The sequence below is a fragment of the Corapipo altera genome, unplaced genomic scaffold (genome assembly GCF_003945725.1).
Source record: "Corapipo altera isolate COAL_440 unplaced genomic scaffold, ASM394572v1 73, whole genome shotgun sequence".
Classification (NCBI taxonomy): Eukaryota; Metazoa; Chordata; class Aves; order Passeriformes; family Pipridae; genus Corapipo; species Corapipo altera.
The window spans coordinates 1,853,876-1,874,700 of NW_020884957.1; the positions used below are offsets into that span (position 1 = coordinate 1,853,876).

General features: G+C 38.2%; 1 long non-coding RNA gene across 1 annotated transcript in view; it reads left to right on the top strand.

Annotated features, from left to right (window-relative positions):
* The window catches only part of LOC113956832, a 45,531-nt gene extending 26,476 nt beyond the window's left edge, over window positions 1–19,055 (top strand). Inside the window, exons 2-3 of the long non-coding RNA XR_003530968.1 lie at window positions 18,291–18,324; window positions 18,972–19,055. This is a non-coding gene — a long non-coding RNA (uncharacterized LOC113956832). The remainder of the gene's footprint in view (window positions 1–18,290; window positions 18,325–18,971) is intronic.
* The last annotated feature ends 1,770 nt before the right edge of the window (window positions 19,056–20,825 follow it).

Sequence of the window (20,825 nt, forward strand, 5' to 3'; positions counted from 1 at the left end):
AGTTGTAGTTTGGTGGTGGAAGAGTAGCCATGTTGTGGTAGAGCCATGAGGAAAGGGGCCCGGAGCCCCTCGGGGCCTCTGGCCCCCCCAGCCCCAGCTGGGAGCTACAGAGACAGAGCAGAAGCGGCGGCAGGGTCCAGAGACTCTGGATAAGAACCAGGACAGATAAGAACTGAACCGGAGGAAGCAGCAGAAGGTAACAGCAGAACTTCGGAGTTCTGGGAGTAGGAACTGTACCAAACCCCCAAACTCCTTGAGACCTCCTGGAAGGAGGAAGATGATGGACTCTTGCTTGAAAGAGCCTTGGAGTGCTACAGCACTTGCAGAGAGGAGCTGAGAAGCTCAAAGGCGTCCTGGGAAGCTGGACCGGGACGGAGAAGGAATGCGGGGGGGGTTGACCTTGGCCCCCCTCGCTGCTGCTGCTAAGCTAGCAGCCTTGAGACAGAGCACAGAGCTCTGCAAAAGGGAATTTGAATCCCCTGAGGAAAGGGACTGCCACGAAGACCCCTGAGCTTCGTGGTATGACGTGGTGACGCGAGCTTGTCCCTGCTACGCAGTCCACGGAAGAGAAAGACCCTCGTTTTGGAGACGACGGGCCGAGGGGCCTGGAGACCCCCTTGTGTGTATTGAACAGAGATCCAGCTACAACAATCCAGTTACTGCTGCATGCATGAGATGAGGAGAACCTGCTGCCTTAGAAGAAGCTGCTGCCCTGAGAGACTGGAAAGGATCTGTCCTTCTTTCCCTCCTGGACTTTTATTTGGAGGGGAGAGGAGATCTGATCCATTGTAAATACTATATGTCATGGTAGAGATAGTTGTGATTTTGTGTATAATGTGTTATAGTATTTATTTGTACAGTCATTGTAATATATTCCCTTTCCCCCATTCTGAGTCTGGTTGTGTTTTGTCTGGAAAAACCCCATCTCACATTAGGTTGAGATGTGGGAGGGGGGATGGAGCTAGGGAATTGGATTTTGGGGCTGTGTCAAACCATGACAATTTCTGTTGCACATTTTTCAAAGTCAAATTTCCAGCATTTTATGATAGCATCATACTTAGGGAAAAGGATGGATAATGTTTCCTTTTTTCCAATCCTTTGCTGCTGAAAGGCGATTGTCATTAATGAAGAGGTCTGCAAACATGAAAAAATTTCTTTGATGGACAAAATGACTCATAGACTTCAATGATTATTTCATTAAGAATTTGTATAATCCCACATATGTTGGAATTAACATAATGATATAATTAATATAATGATTAACATATGATATGACCCAAATTTATTGGTTTTAATAGACAAAAGGCTGCAAAACTCTTCAGAGAAAAAAAGTTTGATCACAAGACCAATGAGGAGATTACACAGCCAGAAACTCTTTCTTGAAATTTGGCCAAAATTTCCTTTCTTAAAACTGGCTGGATGGAATATTCATAGTATCCAGATCAAGGTCTTGCTAATCAAATAATCATTATTTTAAGATTTAATCTGAGTATAAGGTAATGTTCAGAATCATGAGTGGCTTGGACTCTTCTATTAGGTAAATCTAATGACGTTAAGTTGCGCTTTAAGAAGGAAAGATAGTAACTAACTTGATCACATGGACAGGATAAGACAGTGAGTCCAAGGATATGTTTCTTAAGTAAAATTATTTTAGGAAAATTATGACCTTAATTCAGATTTAAAAAGAGGGAATTTTAATTCAATAAATACATTTAATTTTATGTTAAATTTGCATTTCTTTTTGAGGGAGATCACCAATTCATTATGTACATATTTGATATATGCAAATTATATGCCTGACACAATATATAATGTAGCCCTGAGACTGCTTTTCCTCTGTTAAATTGGTTTATATTTCTTCAGCAGGGCTCAAAATTATTAGAAGGAGACAAGTGTAAGAAACACAAGAAAATGAAATTTATTAACCTAGATAGAAAAAATATAAGAACAAGGATTACAACACATAAAAATTCTGAGTAATTTTAGGAAATATGTGGGGTAATAATTACTTTTTTCCTCGTATTTATTGATGAGATGAAATATGGTTTCTTTCTTTTAAGCAAGATAATCATGGCTGGGCTTCGCGAACGAAGATTTGGGAAGGGCTCTACCCACATTTGTTGCAAGTGCGTTGGTGGCTGAAAAGGCCAATACGAGATAGGCATGTCAGATTGCAAAAGGCACAGCAAAAAGACTCCTTAGGTGATATATTCTACAAGGTTCGATTCTTTCTGTGTTGTAAGCAAGATAAGGAATAACCCAGATTTGACATATTTACTAGTTCTCCAAAAGCTCTAGCTTTTTAACCTCTTCAGAGGTCAATCAGGACAGCCAAATCATTAGTGTGTTCTTGTTAACAAATGTTACTGTCTCTTCTATGGCATTTCACTCAGCCTTTAATTAGCTAAAACATGTAACTGAGCTCCAACAATTATCGCCACATTAATCTGAGTTAATTTCTAAGCAGAAATAGCTGTCTGGAGCCCTGTATCAGATTATATGTTGTAGCATTATCTGTAATACATTTTCTCATGAAGTAGCAGTGAGCCAGGCTGACTAATAAAAAGGAAAAAAAATATAGCTCTTGCTGTCATTTGGACAATAATTATATTATTCCTATCAGAGTCTCAGTATTTGTTTTCTTCCTTAAAATTAATTACTTTATCATTCTATAGTTACGAAAATGTTTAAGGAGGATTCAATACAGCTTAAGAAACTGAAAATAGTAGTCAGTGGTCAGTTTTAGACACACAGCAATCACAACAAAGAAGAGGAGTACATTTTTGTGCCCCCTGAAATGTAAATTTAAGTTTGTATTGGATTTGCATGTCAATTCCATGGTGGTTGGGGGATTACAGGGATGGTTTCTGTAAAAATCTGCCAGAAGCTTCACCTGTGTACAACAGAGCCAATACCAACCGGCTCCAAGACAGACCCACCACTGTCCAAGGCCAAGCCCAACAACAGTGGTAGCACCTCTGGGATAAGGTATTCATGAAGTGGAAAAAAAACACCAAACACCACAGGTGCAGATTGAGACAGAAAGAGAATATGTAAGAGAAAGAGCCTTGCAGGCACCAAGGTCAGTGAAGGAGAAGGAGGAGGAGGAAGTGTTCCAGGCACCAGAGCAGAGATTACCTGGCAACTTGTGGTACAGACCATGGTGAAGCAGCTAAGACAATCGCCCATTACACACTGTGATGCTGGAACTGCCAATAAATGCAGTCATCTACCATTGTTCATTTAATGTGTCCTTTAAGAGCTTCAGAGTTGACTTAAAACCTTTATACCAGACAAGTGCAGCAAGCAAATCAGTAATTGTCAGGGAAGGATTAATTGAAAAATTCTCCTCTGTCAATTGTCCAACTGTTAAGTGAAGGATTATCACTTCTTACATGGTGCTCACTCTCAGAGCTCAGATGTGCTATATGGATCAAGCTGACAACTTTCTGTAAGTTGTGAGCATCACCAGTTGAATCATTTTGCTTCTTTTGTTCTGTCCTGTTTGTATACTTTCAGGCTTAGCAACCACAAATAGTCCATTGTCATATCACTGGAAGTATTTCATCTCTTGACAAACTATTTTTCATCTGGACTAGTGATCTCTGTAAGCTTGCATTGATCTCCTGGAAGGAGAAATGTAGTATGCCCAGTGAAGAAAAGAGAAATTAGGCAATGAAAGACAGAAGAATACCAGCCAGGTTGCAAATCTTCTTATGTTTAATGACTTTGACCTGCTTTGTTATCAGTGACTTTACCAGGGACTTTTGTGTGCTGCGGATAATTACACTGATCTTTTTTTTTTCCCCTAAAACTGTTGTCTAATTATGTTCCAGAATCAAACAGTTTAAAACATCTGAATATACAAACACCGCATTTAGTTTCTCTATGGAAGGTTACCACAAGCCTTTAAAATATAGAATCTTTTCACTGCTTCAGAAACTGAAAGATGAAAGATATAAAGTGACTTGTCAGATTTAAATGAGTGGTCAGAAAAAGTAGTTAAGAGTTCATGTCTCACTACTTTTAGTCTACTATTCTTTCTACTGAATCCTCCTTTTTGCCAGCTTTTAAAATAATTATGTCATAGATATTGGAATTAATGAATTGGGGACCACCGTAATGTGTATGGAGTTGTGGACCGATAATAATTCCCAGGAATTTTGTGTGGTTTTTAATCTAGAATGTTTCACTGAGCAATGAATTACAGTGCACAAGCAGAGTTCATCTGAAGCAAGCTACCTGTGTGCACTCTGTGCATCAATTATTAGTAACTTTGTTATAAAGTACAGCACAAAGGAATCGGTGAGATATTAATGATACCTAAATATTCTTAGCAGTTAGACATGTAAATAAACCAATTACTGATGAAGTTAAGAAAGTCTGTACTTACTCTTTTCTGCCATAGTGAAAAAAGTCTAAAATATTTAATATAATTTAATACTTAGCTTATATTACCTTACAATTCTTTCAAAGCAAGTAAAATCCCACCAGATGGATGAAAAAGGGTGGTTTTTTTTTCTGCTACATGACAGAAAACAGTAATTGCATGTCTGTGTTAAGAGTGTATGATACCAGCATGAAGTTATATGAAAACTTATATTTTGAATGGATTTACCCTATCACTGAGAATTTTTGAAACACTTTGGTTGCATTGGATAAATATCAGGTTATATGTCATGTTTATGCTTTTCTCTCACAAAATACTAGAGAGATATAAGAAAAGAGATAAACAGATTGAATATTTAGTTTCAGAAACTGTTGCTACGTGTTTTTGAAATGATAAAATTTTGTGTCTCAGAAACATTGTCAGTAAACTGTCATAAAGGCAATATACGCAGGCTGGTTTCTTCTATAACTTTTTTTTCCTGCATATTAGCTTACTAGCATGGGCCTTAAGAATAATTCAGGAGTTAGAAATCCAGAGTGTTTGAGTTAAAAATATCAGTCTGTTTCAAACCATGTCCCTAAGTACCACATCTTTTAAATATCTCCAAGGATGGTTACTCCACCAACTCCTTGGCAGCCTTTTCCCACGCTCAACAAGCCATTTGATGAAGAATTTTTTCCTAATATCCAACCTTAACCTCGCCTGGCACAACATGAGGCTGTTTCCTCTCCTTCTATCTCTTGTTACCTAGGAGAAGAGGCTGAATACCATCTTGCTGCAATCTCCTGTCAGGCAGTTGTAGAGAGTGATAAGATCATCCCTGAGCCTTCTTTTCTCTGGACTAACAAACTTCAACTCCCTCAGCTGCTCCTCGTGTTTCAGTTTCATGTCCAAGGCCAGGTTGGATGGGGCTTTGAGCAACCTGTTCTAGTGAAAAGTGCCCCTGCCTGTGGTAAGGAGCCTGAAACTAGGTGATCTCTAAGGTCCCTTCTAACCCAAGCCATTCTATGATTTAATGATTCTATGATTCTAATCTATGAACCTATCTTCACAAGCTGAAAATATAAAAAAGGGAGATAGAGATACTTTGAATACAACCATTTTTCAGATCTATGAGTTTTCACACAGTAACTGAAGGAAGTAGGGAACTACACAGAGTCTAATGGAATGTGACAACTGGTCTGCTTCTAATGAGCTCATAAAGATCCTGAAATGCATATTCCATTAATTTCTGATTTATCTACCAATTTCCAGGAACAAAGACACATGGCATAATAATTAAGTAATGCTGTAATGCAACAAAGCTATGACTAGACCAGATGAGAAACCAACTATCAGTGCAACATATGTGTTCAAATAAAAATTGTCATGTTTAAGAAAGGAGTTCAGTTTCATAAGAAATATTTAACGTGTCTGCATGGACATGGATTGAAGAGTTCATGCTTGGTCTTGATCTTGGTAGCTATTATGGGTGCCAAGTTTTATCTCAACATGTCTATATATCTGCATATTTGAAATGTGATTTCTCTCCCTCAGGAAGGCAAGAATTTTCCTGTATTGCAGCCAGAAGCTTTTGAGACCAACAGCTCTGTCTGAGGTTAGAAGAAGTACCAGACTTCACTCACTTTTACTACATAGTATAATTAAGTAACCTTGATTTTTTTAATCTCTGTGGGTGAAACCTTATGCATAGGTTCAGATTCAGTACAGGAAAATCTACCAAAATTTAATGGCTTAAAGGTATACTGACAGCCTTCTCAGTTTATTAGCTTGAGAGCTAGTGAATTATGATTATTTTCCAAGAAATTACTTTGTAACTGATTATTATTTTTGTATCCTGAGAGATAGTATATCAATACCATGCAGTTCTTTCTTATCTTTCTCATCTTTCATGATCAGATCTTAGTTTAAAAGAAACTCTTCAGTGTAGCCCAGACTTTCACACTCTTTCAAAGGGTTAAGCTATACAGATAACTTTATAAAAATATAAACCTCTGATGACTTTCTACCCTCATAAACTGCAGTTCTTGAACTGATTCTTTTAAGTCACTAATCCCTGAAGGCCAGGCCAAAGACAGAGCAAGGAGTACCTCTACACTGCTATCAGAGTAAGTCCATGAACAAGGTTCAAGGTCTAATTATCTACCTGTCACAGTATTACTTGCAGCAGTGCCCTTGGCAGTAGTCCAGGGACACACAGGTGTGACCTATTCATGAACTGACACAATAACAGCAGTTTAAGTGATTTGGAGGGGCTGAAAAATTCATGCAGCCTGCAGCTTTCCCCTCTGCCCTTGCCATGATGATTTTGTGTAGAGAAGACAGCTGAAGACACTTACCGCGGGTGCTGTTTTTGACACTGGCCGTTGCAGAAGTATGAGGAAGCAGCACATAAGATTAATTCAAGTTGCCAACAAAGGACACGATGTTTCCTTTGGCCATGAACAGTGTTTTAGTGACTGGCTGGACAGTAGAGAGCTTCCTGTATTCTTTTTCTGTCTGGCACATTACAGATGTAGATAATGAACCCTGTCAGATAAATCCCTGCAATTTCAGATGTTTCACACTTCCCCTCCAAGATATATCAAGAAAGACAAGGATCTGATTTACTTACACCTTCACATTCACATAACATTCTGTTTCATAGATGACCACTTATTTTTCTACTTTGTACCATAAGTGCTGCAGCAATTTTTTTTTTTTCAGCAATTGTACATAAAGAAAACTCCATGGAAGGGGTGTGTTCCATTCATGCATGTAATGTATAAAACCTTATACCTGTTTTTATGAATGACATGGATGTTTATGCATTATCATATCCATTATATTATAATGATATTTAAATAATAGTATTTTTAAAAAATAACACTCCATACACATATTTCTACATAAAATAAGCATACTTTAAGAAATATCTAAATTAACAAAGTAGATAAACGTAACAGCCTTGATTCCCATGGGAGTGATGAAGCAGCAAATCAAAACCATTTCTAGGCACACAAAGGACAGTAAATTTACCAGGACTAGTCAGCACAGATCCATCAAGGAGAAGTCATGAAAATACTGATCTGGTAGATGATGGGAGAGCAATGAGTATTGTCTACCTGGCCTTCAGTAAGGCTTTGGACACTCTCTCCTATAAGAGCCTAATAAAAAGTATGATGAATATGGGCTGGATGAGCAGACAATGAGTGACATGGATTGAAAATTGGTTAAACAACTGGATTCAGAGGGTGGCGATCAGTGTACAAAGTCTGATTGGAGATCAATAACTAGAAGTTTACCACAGATCTCAATACTGGGTCCATTCCAGTTCAACATCTTCATTAACAATCTGGATGATGGTGCAGAGTGCAACTTCAGCCAGCTTGCTGATGACACACAGCTCTGAGGAGTGGCTGACAGGCCATTTAGAAGGATCTGGACAGGTTGGAGAAATTAGCTGGCAGGTACCTCATGGAGGTGCCTGGGGAGGAACAATCTCCTGCTCTGGTATATGCTGGGGGATGCCCAGCTGGAGTAGCTCTGCAGAGGAGGATATAGGGATCATTATGAACACCAAGTTGAACATAACCAATAATGTGTCCTAGATGCAAAGGTGGCTAGTGGTATCCTGGGCTGCATTAGGAGGATTGTTGCCAGCAGGCTGAGGGAGGTAATACTTCTAGATACTTTACACAGCACTGGTAAGGCCACACCTGAAACATTGTGTCCAGTTCTGGGCTCCTCAGAGAGACATGAACATACCGGAGAGAGTCTAGTAAGGGTCTATTAAGATGTGGAAGGGATTGGCGAAGTTTGGGAAAGCCTGGAGAGAAGGCTCTGGGGAGAATCCTATAAATTTATATAAATACCTGATGGAAGAGTGTACAGAAGATGGAGCCAAGCTGTTTTCAGAACTGAAAGATCAAGAGGTAATAGGCACAAACAGAAATATGGCAGGTTCCCTCAACAACAGGAAACACTTTTTCTGATGGAGGAGACTGCCTTAACACTGGCACAGATGGCCTAGAGAAGTTTTTGATGATATTCAAAAACCACCTGAACATAATCCTGGGCAACTATGTCTGAGTGGCCCTTATAAACAAGGTCATGGGACTAGGTGACATCCAGAGGCTGTTTCCATCCTCATACATATTTAATCTGAACTTCATAAAGCAGCACAAGAATACAGATCTGAATTATATTCAGTGAAGAATGTTGAATTTGAAGCGGTTGTTCTGATTAGATTCTAGGTAAAATGTAATAACCCATTTTTGTGTTTATAGAGCAATACACCATAGAAATCATGACTTAGACCCCTAAAAATAGGTTCAGATACAGCAGTCTTAGACTGTGCTCTGCAGATAGCTCTGTGAAGATCCTGACAAAACTAATAGTTCTTCATGTGCAGAGTATGACCAGGGCTGTGTTTCACAAGTACAGTACTACTCCTGCCCACAGCAGAAATTATGGGTGTTCATACAGCATTTTTTATATCTCCAGATATTAGATACCTTGTCTCAATCAATTAAATTAAAAAAAAAAATATCTTTGCCCAAATTCCATGCTAAATCTGTGTCTATTGGCTGTTTCTGACCTGATTGCAGCATGTCCAGTGCTACAGGATACCATGGGACACTCATCTTCAGAGTTAATGATGAGATACAGAAGCTGTGTCTGAATCTTCACTAGGTTTTCCCTGAATCACTCAGAATTTATTTCACCAATGGGGTACCCTACTTTTAAATACGAAAATATTTAAATATAAGAATAATCAAATGCTCTGGTCTTCTGTGTCTCCAAATGTTTGTAGCTTTCTTTTTTCTTCCATTACACACATATTTTTAAGTAATTGCCAGTCAAGATAGGGGTAACTCTGATTCGCTATACATTAGTAGTTATGGATACAAATTTGTTGATGTATTTCCATATGTAGAAAGTTTTATGATTCATCTTACGTTTCTGATCATGCCATGTACATCACTTTTTTAGTCAAAGTACTCTTCCTGGTTTTGATTTTTGATAGTCACATATTTTAGGTCAAAAGATAGCCAGTTTTCTGTAAAGTCTTATGAGTGGTGAAACAAAAAGAAGCTAAAGTAACTATTGTTGTTCATAGGCATCTAGAAAGGGGAATACGTGATTTTCTTTAATAGAAACAGAGAAATGAATCCTATGGTTTAAAAACTAGAATGGCAACTAAAGATTTGTGAAATAATTTAGTGTGTGTTAAGCAGCTACATATACATGAGTTTACCAAACTTGTTTGCATTTATTTTTTAATAATTGGAACTTCAGAAATTTATTAGAGTTACCATATTCAAATAAAAATGCAATGTATAAAATCCTTTGATTTTACATTTTTCAGAATCTGGCCAAAGTATTTATTCAGTAGAAATATACTTTTATATTATGTAATCTAAATTTTTCCTCTGATGTTTTCCATGAATACTCTTCTAGTATATTCTTCCCCTCCCTCCTGCATGTTTCTGCTATTGCTCATGAAATGTTTATAATTATCATGTTCCTTGTATATCAAAACAAGCCCAATTGCTCCCAAAGAACTAAAAAAATCACAATAAACAATAAAATATTCTGGTTTATGGTAACTTTGACTTGGAGAATTATGTAAATCAGTGTTACTTGAGGATTCTGATATTTCCGTAATATTGAAAAATTTATTTTTGTTTATCAATTTTTAATAGAATTACTATGCTTATTATTGTTCATTTGTGCAGTAGTAAAGACTGAAATCCAAACCTAAATATTTGGGAGATATACATATATTCCTTTGTTGGAAGATCTTTTCCAGATTCTATCTTGTTAATTTTTACCCCTATTCTGTGCTTCCACTGGTTTAAATAAAATTGACTAAAACTACTGTCAGAAGATTTGGATGAGTAAAAGAATAATTTAAGCAAAAAAGCACTTTTAATCATGCCACATGCATAATTGGGGAGTCAATATTATTGTTGCAGAAAAATCACATTAGAGCCAACATGGAGAATTTTAGTTGTTTTTATAATTGGATCACAAATGTTATAGGTTATATACGCAGAGAGAGAGAGAGATTTCTTGTCAAAGTATAATTGCTAATTCACATCATATTATGTGTCTGTCTAAAATGCATTTCTGCAGGCATTGTCATACCCAGCCATGGGGAAGTGAGAAAGTTTTTTCTTTTTTCTTTTTATTAACGTTTTATATGCCTTTTTTTGAACTGTGTAATATTATACTGCCTGGCTGGCTAGTATTAAATCAAACGACTTTGTCCAAGAAAAACTAACAAAAAGAAATAATGAGTGGGATATTAAGCCTTACAGAGACACTGTAGAGAACAAATAATTGGTGAATGTACTTTCTGCCTTCAGCTAGATGGTCTAGGTTTACTCATTATAGGAATGAATGTAGGATCAGTCTAAAACCACAAAGATCCTAGAGCTGGGAAGACACTCATCATCAATCTAGTTAAAACACAACCACACAGCTCTGGAAATAGGATATTCCCAGGTCCAATAACAGGATGCCCAGGGCAGACAGAAAAAAATATGTCAAAGAGCAAGGTATTCCTAAGTTGCTCTAAAAGGTCCATACACACACACACACAAAGGAAGCATAATGTTCTAATAACTGCCCTGACCCATGCCAGTGCTGTCACCAGGAGGCCATCAGCCATGCAGCCTGAGAGTGACACGCTTGAGCTTTACTCAGCTTGTGGCACCTCTCCAGAGTACCTTTCAAACTGAGAAGGGTTGCTGTTTGTGCAGATATGAGATTATGGAATACAGGCAAAGAACATTTTTAGATTTCACAACATCTTGGGATGTTTAGGGGAGAAACCAAAGTAGGGAAGAAAGGGGTAAAGGTGGCTTGGGGAGGAAAGGGAGGGGGAAAAAAGAGCCTTAAAAGGATAAGTGAGACCAGCCATATGTATACAAATGATTGATCACTACTCTTGTCTGGCCATGGTCTGCATATAATCAGCACATTCTGTCCTGTCTTAATATTAAACATAATTTATAAATTTTCCTGAGTGACGGGACTCTTTTATCTGTGTGAATGTATGTGTACTGAGGTCTATGTACCACTGGCAAATGGGACCACATGTCACATGAGCTTATGGAGCCAGCAACTGAACAGGCTGGAGTGTGCATGTGTGTGCTTGCATGTGGGTGTGTATGCATGTCAGTGTGTGATTGGTAGCTAATATTAAGCTGCACTAAACTGGTGAATAGGGTAAGAAGCTTGGGAGCCAACTATTGGAAAGGCTGTAAGTCTGGTATTGATACTGGAGAGACAAGAGGGATTGCAGGTCAACTGCTGGAGGGACTGGGGGGCCAAAGCAGCTACTTTGAGACCACTACTTTGAGACCAGTTCAACAGAAGTAAAGCCATAGATCTGGACCAGCTACTGGATAGACTCATCTGCACGTGTTTGATTGTCCATGAGGCAACTAGGAGACAGGGGATGCAGGGGCCATTAGCTGGATAGACCTACTATCTAATGCTGGTTGCTGTAGAGCTCCATAGTGCATGGCTGGAGAGTAACCAGGCAGAAAAGGAACTGGGAGTCTGGATTGACAGGAAGCTGAACATGAGCCAGCAGTGTGCCCAGGTGGCCAAGAAGGCCAATGGCATCCTGGTCTGGATCAGGAACAGTGTGGTCAACAGTACCAGAGAAGTGATTCTTCCCCTGTACTCAGTGCTGGTGAGGCCACACTTCGAGTACTGTGTCCAGTTCTGGGCCCCTCAGTTCAGGAAGGATACTGAGGTGCTGGAGCAGGTCCAGAGAAGACCAACAAGACTGATAAAGGGACTAGAACACAAGTCCTATGAGGAGAGGCTGAGGGAGCTGAGGTTGTTTAGCCTGGAGAAGAGGAGGCTCAGGGGAGACCTCCTCACTCTCTCCAACTCCCTGAAAGGAGGCTGTAGCCAGGTGAGGGTTGGTCTCTTCTCCCAGGTAACCAGCAGTAAGACAAGAGGGCATGGTCTTTAGCTCTGCCAGGGGAGGTTTAGGTTAGATATTAGGAAGCAATTCTTTACAGAGAGGGTAATCAGGCATTGGAATGGGCTGCCCAGGGAGGTGGTGGATTCTCCATCCCTGGAGGTTTTTAAGATGAAACTGGATGTGGCCCTTGGTGCCATGGTCTAGTAACAGTGGTGGTAGTGGATCAAGGGTTGGACTTGATGATCTCAGAGGTCCCTTCCAACCCAGCTGATTCTTTGATTCTATGATTTTATGTGTCTATGTGAGTGAGAGGAGGTCTGAGAATCAGTAGCTGGATTGGGACGGTAGAGTTTGCGCACCCAAATGCCATCACCTGGGAGGTCAGAGGCTGCAGTTACTGGATGAGGTCATTTGTGTTGTTTGTGCTTGTGTGTATGCTGTGTATCCTGCCTGTGCTGATCTCTGTGCATATCTGTATATATGATATGGGTGGTTGTGGCTGTGAGGGTGTGCATCTGTGTCTGTGAATGCATGTCTGTTGGGACCTGGGAACAGGGAACTGTGGCAGTCTTGCATCTATTGGACTACTGCATTTAGCAGCTGTTAGGGGGCATAAGGTCCATTTTAGTTTAATCCACTTTAAAAAATATATCTCTTCGGGCAAAGTAATCTGGGAGGATGCGGGTGCTGTCTGGCTGCTAACTTGCTATTTAAATCACTGTCTTAAGAGTTCAGATATACATTTGTGTCATGCTGTGACCAAAGAGATGTGCTGTCTTAAGAGGCTACACTCCTAATCCAGACACAAAGCAACTAGAACAAGAGAAAGTTTATGTGAGGCTTGTCTGGATTGGAACATATTGTCGTCTTTCTCTATCTGCCTCTCTAGTCATGCCGATAAAGGTGTTTAAGACTGGAGGGCAAGATCTTTCCTGAAAAAAACCCAGAATATCAATATGGTTAGTGAACAACTGACTACAGTTCAGAGATATGTTCTTTGGTGAGGTGGAGAACTTCAAGTCTGTGACTTGAAGGGTGTTTTTGAGAAGTGCTAAAAAAATTACAAAATTTGTATACATTTATATATCTGTGTATCGGTATGGTGAGCTTTCTTCTATTCATATCATTGAGGGTTCTTTTGATATGGGACACAGCATATTCATTGCTAAAATAATAATGAATCTTCATAACAAATAGTATATTGAGCTATTTCAAATCCCACTAAGCTCATCACTCTATGGGTTATAACACAATGCTTCACTGCTAGCTGTCAGTCACTGAAATCTGCTGTTTCTACTGGAGATTAAGTCTTATTCAGTATCTATTTGTCTAAAAGATCTGCTGAAATAGCACATTATCTGAGATTGGAATTTGGATACAAATTCACCAGATATATTTATGAGTTTATTACTTAATTGATAACACATAAATAATAAATACAAGGAGGTAATTCATTCATGGCTTATACTTGCCAAATACCTTTACAAACTGAAAAAATCTGAAACCATCTATTAAATATTTCAACATAGATATGTATTCTCTGGGCTAGGTGTGAAAGTACCCCATTTTCTAACCAACTCTCTATATTGACCTTTCTCGGAAGAAGGATCATGGGATGATTTCATGAATTGCGTGCTTGTGGTTATTAGTGACACATTGCATTTCACTATTGGTTTTGATGGTGTCCAGGACCACCTGGACACTTTCTAATGGTGTCCTTATGTTGAATATACTACAACAGGTTTTAGCAGGCAAGTTGAGAGGATTAAGAAGTGAATGTCTTGATGTAACAAAACACTGTTAGAGCTGTGTTCTGGTTGGGTCATTATGATATGTTGTCACTTAATTTGGATAAATGTCCAGATTCAGAAAAAAATGCTTCTGTCTTTATTCTAAAGGTCTGAGTAGCCTTCCTTTACAGTATGGAAAATGCTGGAAAAGAAAGTATGGAAGAGAAAACTCCTTATGAAGAACCCATTATTTTCTGAAGATATTGATTCTAGAGTACGATGTCAAATCTTTGCTCTATATTTAAGAGATTTTATTGAAGTCTACAAAATAAAAAGTCCTCAAAAATTTGCATTGTCCTCAAGCTTCAAGATATGATTCTACTGTTTTTCTGTAGAGTCATGTTCAAGACAGTTTATGGACCGTATCTTTGAACGTCAGTATAGGAGCCACGTGTGACAGTTTCCCCGGAATCAGAGGAAGGATATTGATTAATGATCAGGGCAAGAGACTTCTATGCAAGAGAGAATTATGGAAAGAACACTTCAGTTTGGAAAAGAAATAACTGAGATGAATCTTGGAAATATATATAGATATAATGAGAGATGGGGAGAAAAGTGTACAGGTTTTCATTGCTTTTTCCTCTTTTAGTAGAAAAATTAGGTAGAAATAAATGAAGTTATAAATTAGCAAGTTCAGAATAAAGGAAAAGTAGTAATCTTTACCACAAACTTTAAGTCAGTCATGGAAATCATTGAAGAAGGATGTTATCAATGTTGCAGTCTTCACGGAGTTTAAAAGGATCCTGAATAAGTTTATGAACAAAAAATCCAATCAAAATTACTCAGTGCTTAGAAACTATATCTGCTTTAGGGAGCACCCAGGGAACAAATGCCTGAAGGTTAGAACAGTATATATACATAAATACACCTATAAATATGTTAGTATTTTTATACTTATGTGAGTATTCTTATACTCCACAACCTTACGTTGTTAATTGCAGCCTTGACCTGACCCTCTGCAAGGATCATTTCTTTGACTGATGTATCCCTGCAACCTTATTGCCTCAAGGATTAATATCATACTTTCACAGGGTGTCCTTGTTTATTCTCTTACCTATTAGAGGATAGAGATAGCAAAAGAAATACTCTCCCTTTGCTTGCAAAGTATCAGGTTGTATACATTTGTTAGTTTCTTTGCATCTATCTAATGGATATAGACTCCAGCACAACCCTACTTAGCATACTCTTTGCAGGTAATATAGGAATCCTAGAAGCATTTGAAGATAGGATCAGATCACAGCGTTCTGTCCTTTCATATTACAGAAAAACATACAATTACAGAAAAACCCTACAATTCACTTAATAAACTTAAGAACTTAATAATCAAACCATTCTTCCATGTTAGAGCTAGACCACTCTTCCACCTCTGTCACTTATACAGGCAGACTGCTCCACAACTGTTTTCTGTGCCACTAGGTTCTTGTATAGTTTCTTTCCTTTCTAGTAGCTATATTCTGCTGTGTTTAGGTAGAAGAGTATTCCCTCTTAACTTTTTTGTGCTAAGATGAAAAAATTTAATTTTCTTCATTTCATTCCATAAACTGAATCCTCTGTTCTCCACATGCAGAGAGCAGTTGTCTCTTCCTCACTTCCTATTTAAATCCATCCTCTTGAACCCAGTTTATCAAAATTGATCAAAGTTCATTTTACGGTAATAGCAATATGTTGTATTTTTCACATTTAATACCACTATCCATGCCCATATACTTCTAATATACTTCAGGACCAGGATCATTTCAAATTTTCAGTACCATATTTTACTGATAGCTCATATTCACCCATATTGGGTACTTAACACTCCTGATCTTTCCCTTCCCTTGGTTGTAGCAGAAAATCTTAGTTTATAACAAAAAAGCTCCATATCAAACTCTAAGTGCATGACCTGGCACTTTTTCTCTACTGTCATCCTGTCATACTACCTTTCTCCCTGTTCCTTGCAACTGTACCCTCTCATCTGATGTTTTCTCCAAGTATTTTGCTCTTTATCAAATCCTAAATTTCAATATATATATATGTAAAGAAAATTCTAATGCTTTATATAAGTTTTCCTTAAAGCAGTCAGTGCTTTCTCTGCTCTGGTCAGTAAATATATTACATAGCTCATCATCAAAGCAGGGATGCATCCACCATTCATGTGTATTAAATAGGTTAAAAGTGTGTGAGCGTATATATATATATATATATATGTATGTTCCAGCTTTTTGTTCTTCAGTTGATCCCATAAGATGAATAAAATGACCATTTTGCTTAATCTCAGCAGAGATGGGTATGATGGAATCATCTACTACTATCTTTTCCCTTTTTAATTGAAGCCTACATAAATCTTTGTAAAAGCAATTAACAAAGACTATATTTACCATGCGTTATTTGACATTCATGAGTTTGCCAAAATCTTTTTGTATACAAACAAGATTTAAGGTTGAAACAAACAGCTTATTTTTTGCAACACCCAAATGCAGTCATGCAGTGAATCAGAAAAACTCCCATTACTGAAAGTAAATTAACAGCATTTACACTGTTCTTAAAAGAGATGTTTAATTTGTTAGAGGTTTTGTGTTGCTTTTCTCACTTGGCACATGAAGTGTTAGAAGAGAATGTAGTTCGAACAAAATTGAATTTGCTCTGTTTGTATTGGAAACTGTCTAGTTTTGAAATGAATACACGTAATGGAACTAGACAGGAAAATGTACGTATTTTTCTCTTTAGGGAATACTGCTCAGAGTTTTACATAATTGCTTCTGTCCGCTATTCTTTATTTACTTCTGTTTCTCACCATATAAGAAAAAGATAGTTTTGCAGTCTCAACTGACAGAATATCACATCATGTGAACTCATAAATCTTTTTGCCTGTTAGAATATAATAAGACAAAGGAGAAAAAAGATTGACATTGCACTGTACGTGGCTGTTCTCAGTGTAAGTTCCAATAAGATTGAACTGCATGTCCACAGCACCGAATACTGTTCGATATATTTAAATAATGTTGAGCTGCAAGGTGGATTCCTATAACGAGGCCAATTTAATTAATCACCATTTTTTTTTCCTTACTCATCCATACTTAAGTTCTTCTATATTTTAACAATAAGGATCTGGTATTACAGAAATGATAGAAGCTGCTTTACTCTCTTGATCACTCCAGAAAGACTTGTCCATTCTCATAGGGGTTTGTTAGTGCTTTGAGGGTAATAGTGCATCCATTTGGAACCCATTTTTTTCTAACTGGCTGTCAGATTCCACTTTCCTCGACCTTGCAGACCTTGCAGAAACTTTAAGCTCAAGCCCCTCTCCTTGCGCTTCATCAGTCAAATGTCATCTTTAATTTATTCTGACATTTGAGCCTTTTGTTTGAAAAGCTGTGATCACACAAAAACTATTACCTAAGTTGTTTGGAACATGATTCACTATCTCTTCAAAGATAATAGACAATAAAAATATTACTGTGAACTTTTGCAAAACACCTATTTTAAACTTAAGTGCTCTCAGTACTTACCAAATCAAAGTTTATATGGAAAATTTATACTTCAGTGTACAAATCACCTTGCACTTTAGCTGGACAACTAATTAAATCATAAGTGGAAAAGAGAGCTACATGATCTGCAAAGCTAAAAAAAATAATTGACTCTTTATGACCCTCATCTTTCATTTTATGTAGGTAGTTGTTCATTATAATGTTAACCAGACCAGAACATCAGTGCTATCTGAAGCACAACTTTAAACAAAAAATACAATTCTTCTACAAATTTTATATCTTCTCTCCAAAACAACCTGCTAAAAAAAAAAAAGGTTCAAAAAATGTAAATACCAAGTTTAGGCAGGTTTAATTTATTAAATAATCCAAATGTCACCTTGAACGTATGTGGCGTGCACAACAACACAGCCTAACTGGAGAACAAATATACAAAAAAGTGGTATTTTATGTATTTTTCTGCTGCTATGAAAAGGTGGAATACTAATCAAAGGCCTGTACTTTTCCCTACTGCATTTTAATGCCATTCTTTTTTCTCTATGATTGTTTCGTAAGATGATCTACAAATAAAAGAAAATTATGTTTGCAAGTTAAGTGCTCTGGGTCCTTGCTAATTTCTTTAGGTTTTCTTTCTATTTCTTGGTTTTTATTTTATGTATTTACTCTTTTAAATTATGAAATTATCTCATCTGTTCTGCCCTCTTTTTGTTTTACAGCGGGTAGCACACTGAGAGATTAGAAAACAACCAGGTAGATGGATACTTTCACGAGTTCTGCATGTACTCTGTTGTATACTCTGGTACTGCACCTAGTTATTCTGGAATTAGAGACTGCAGTAGTATATCCTACTAGCTGAGTTACATAAACACTGAATCATTTGCTGTAATTCTTCTTTAGTCTTTAGTAACAAGACTTTTGTTTCCCTCTATCTGCTAATTCCTCTTCTACCTGAAGAAGTCTTTCTGGCTTCTGTTAATATCCTTTCTCTTACTTGTCATTGTCATGGAAGAAACAATGCACTTCACCCTTAAGAAAGATGCCACAATATACTTTATTAATAAAGTTATTATAAAATGCAATGGTAAATATTACCGCGGTTTAATAAGATTTCATGGCCAGGTACACTTGTTTATTTACTGAATAGATAACAGAGTCAAATCAAACTCTCAGGGAGATCCTCTCTTTGAGTCACAATACTCAGAAACAACCCACTTGACTTCTAAATTTGTTCTCATAGAGAAGCCTCGGTGCAGGTGGATCTATACTTGGTCCCAGACTCGATCAGTGTTTTCTCTCTAAAGGAGTACACATGCAGAATCAATCCTTTGTATCACTTAGCTAAAATTTTAAAGATTATCATGCTGTAATAAGTTACTGAGAATGTATTGTGTCTCGAGGAGTAACCTTGAGAGATGTCCCTACTCAAGGGGAGATCCTGGTGTGCAGTCGTTGCTGTGCAAGATAGCTTAGCAGGTGCTGGACTGTCTACTACTTATGGAGTAAGGTGATTAGCTTGTAGTCATATATGCATGCCAACACCCTTCCAGACAGCCCTTGGGTACTGTGTTTCTATTTATGCCCCAAAGTCCAGAGTAAGCTGGATGCAGCCATCACACCTGTGGTGGATGTAATGGTTTGCAGCTGGTTGTGAGGGCTGTGTGTGGAAGCAACACCGCCACAGTCCTAGACAGCGACATCCATTTGTTTTTCTTATTGCTTCCCTATTGCTAGCATTTATTTTCACCTTGTCCCTAACTTTGAAAGGTGGAAAGCACACAGCTAGACGTTGATTGTCACCTTTTAATTCTGACCCACTTGTTTTCACCCGGAACTCTCACACTGCACCAATTTCATCATTACAGTATAAATTATTTTTAATAGTAATCTTTACTGCAAAACTGTGCTATCCGAAAGTAATTACAGCTAATTCAAAGAAGGAAGGCACAGGGAGTTAAACTTAGGTAAAAGCCAAACTACTACCTGGTTGTTCCCTATGCCTTCACCAGAAAGAGGGGATGAAATAGTTAAAACAGGAACAATAAAGCTCTTGGGTCAAGATAAAGACAGGAAGGTTCCTTACTGGGACTTGACTTGTGGAAAATTAATTTATTACCAATTAAAATAAATATTTACAGGTAGTGGGAAACAACAGAACAGATATTACACATTAGACAAATAAAAACATATTTCTTCACCCCATTCCCAGGCTCAGCTTCATCTCTTCACTCCTGACTCCTCTACCTCCTCTCCCAAGAGGGGCACAGGAGGGTGGGGAATGGGGAGCTGTCATAACAGCTCCTCTCTGGAGGTCCTTCCTCCTCACATTTTTCCCTGCTTCAACGTGGGTCATTCCCAGGGGCTGCAGGGGAACACCCGCCCCACCGGGGTACCTGCTGGAGCCGCAGTGCCATCCCTGCCGGGGTCTCTTCTCCCCTTCTCTCCTCCTCCCTCTCTGCCCTCAGGGCTCGCAGGGCTGTTTCTCACCCTGTTCCCCTCCCTCAACACTGGCTGCCGGGCAGCGTTTTGCCCTCCCTTGCCCAGGCTTTCCCCGGGGCTCTCTCCGTCCCGCCCATGGCTCAGGGGCTCAGTCGTGCCCTGCTCTGGGGCCGCTGGAGCCGCTGGAACCGGTGGGGTCCGGCGAGGCAGCCCCACACAAGGGCCGCCTCACACCCCGGCAGAATTCCACCACCACCATTTGGGCTTGTAAACCCCATATAGAAGGCAGAGGAGGAAGGAAGTCAACAGCTGACTATATCAACACTTTTTTTTAATTAAACTGTACCTTTTTAATTTCAAAACATGAAAGCTAACAGGCATGCACAGCTCCTTTAAGACAGTTTTGCAAGCATTTCAGTAGCTGACAAGCAAATATTCAGATGGAGAATTATCTACATATGTCAAAAATACTGTAGATTTTTTTCTACTAGATAGCTAATAAAAGTCAATACATCATGTCTGTTCTGTATTACAGAAAAAGGGATCTCTGTCCTTTAAACCATAATGATGATCAAAAAAAAGGAAAGCTTGAATAGTATGAAAAGGACAGGAGTAGAAGATTGACAAAAGGATATTTTATGACCTACCTAGTTGAATAATCTTCTTTGGATGAAATATCTTTCCAGATTAATACCACAAAAGAAAAATCCTTCCAAAGAAGAATCAAAGTTTTTTGCAGAATGTGTGAGAAAAAGAACATTTTATTTGAAAAAAAAAATATATATACACAAAATAACAGTCATTCATATTAAAAA